Source organism: Erithacus rubecula (genome assembly GCF_903797595.1).
Source record: "Erithacus rubecula genome assembly, chromosome: 6".
NCBI classification, from domain to species: Eukaryota; Metazoa; Chordata; class Aves; order Passeriformes; family Muscicapidae; genus Erithacus; species Erithacus rubecula.
The window spans coordinates 10,873,108-10,875,024 of NC_136688.1; the positions used below are offsets into that span (position 1 = coordinate 10,873,108).

The following is a 1,917-nucleotide window of genomic DNA, read 5'->3' on the forward strand; positions in this document are numbered from 1 at the left end:
TTTAGAGGATAGATGTAGGTCAAAATCCTCATGATTGAAATAATCGTATTGTGTTTTAATTACAAGTCTCAATCTAGGGCAACAATATTCTCCAAAATTTTTAATTGAAGTTAGTTCCTTTTGCGGATAAATTTGTTTCATATGAACAATTTCCTTCTCTGTTTCTTGTGGTGAATCAGTATGTTCTAAAGTGTAGGTGTGTTTCTGAATCTCATCCCTCAAAATATGATTGTCACTCCTCTTTTCATTAATTTTTTTTTGAAAAATTCCCAGTAAATTTTGTAGAGAGTCAATAATTGTTTCTTCCTCGCATCTTCACTTAAGGTGAGTTTCTATAGCTGCCATAAGACAAGCCCCCAAAACTGAATGGAGAATGGTCTTATTTCTGCCCAGTTTGAATCTTGTTTCATGTTTTAAAGAACGTATTCTACCAATCACATTTTCTAAACTAAACCAGTTCCTGTGCCCCCACTCTTCTCCCCCTTGGGAGGGTCTGGCTTTATATTTAGCTAATAAAGTGAAAAATGCAGCTTTATTTTTTGTATTATGATTTTCAGGCATTTTGTGAGGGGGAATGTAAAACCACCCCAGGGAGGTCAACACTTAATTAGTTACACACACAGCTTTTGCTGTGTACAGCCCCTCTCTTCCCTGGGTGGGTGAAGAGACTACCCTGCTTGGGAGGTACTACCTTAGTTACAAAAACCAGTTTCTCTCTTCAAGATCCCAAGCAGTCAAAAAACAATGACAACAACAATAACAACAACACAGTTTGCACTGTGATTTTCGGTTATTTACGAGGGGGAATGTAAAACCACTCCAGGGAGGTCAGCACTTAGTTACACACTCAGCTTTCGCTGTGTACATCTGTGTACAGCCCCTCTCTTCCCTGGGTGGGTGAAGAGATTAGAGTTACACACTCACTCACCAGTCTGTGCAATATTCTCCCCTTACTTTAGGGAAGGTTAGTACACATACACACACTGCAATAAGCAACAAGAACAGCACAGTTCTGCCGTTTGCCCAAGAGATCTTTTGTGAATTTCTGAAGACAGAACCCTCAAAGTGTAGAGATGCTTTTCATGTAAGTGTGTGCAGTTTGTGGGAAATCTGAAATGCCCCGCTTGCTTTCTAGTTTGGCTCACTCCTTTCGAGGTGGCCAGCTAGGTGCAGCTGAGGCAAGACATCCTTCCCCTGTTACATACTACACACAACCAGCAACCCTTCTGTCTGTCAGAAACCCTGTCTGTGACTCCAGTTAATATCAAGATCTGCTCAACACAAACGGGAGTCGTGATGGTTCGTTCTACCCCAGGGTGAAAAAAAAAGGCAAGAGACTCGGTTTTATTCAGCAGCAAGCAGCAATGCAGTTTATTGCATGCCAGCAAGTCAGTTTGTGATAGAAGAGAGAAAGAAAAAGAGGTAAGGGAAACAAAGTAAAAGGAGAGAGAGAGAGAGAAAGGATGGGGATATAGCTACCAACATAAGGGATATCATCCTCATGTTGTCCAATGATAGATGTGTCTCTGATCCATTGGGGAGAAAGAGATCTCGAAGTCTCTTTAAGAAAGTCACTTTTTATAGTCCTTTTCCAAAGCGAGTGGCCTCTGGCCAAAAGGTGGACTATTGTATGCAGAGATCGTTGTTCCAAGAAACAGGTGCTGGAACAGGGCGCAATAACCAGTACCCTGCTCAAGAGCAGTGTACCGTGGCAAGCACCAGGCACAGCTACAAACAGTCCCTTGGCAAGCATCCACCTGGGCCAGGCCAGAACTCAGGTCCAGAGCGAGGGGTGGGGTCCTGGGCTCTCAGTCTCTGATGATGGTTGTGACGCAGATCAGAGAAACTTCGGACCATCTCTTACGGAGGGTGATGCTATGGATATTTATTAATCAGGTGACTCAAGGAAACCTGTGC

The 1,917-nt window shown here is 42.9% G+C and overlaps 1 protein-coding gene across 1 annotated transcript in view; it reads right to left on the reverse strand.

Moving 5' to 3' along the window:
- The window catches only part of LOC306803435 (mas-related G-protein coupled receptor member H-like), a gene marked incomplete at its 3' end in the record, with an annotated part of 144,361 nt that overhangs the window by 21,143 nt on the left and 121,301 nt on the right, over window positions 1–1,917 (reverse strand). The gene's annotated exons all lie outside the window — the stretch shown is intronic.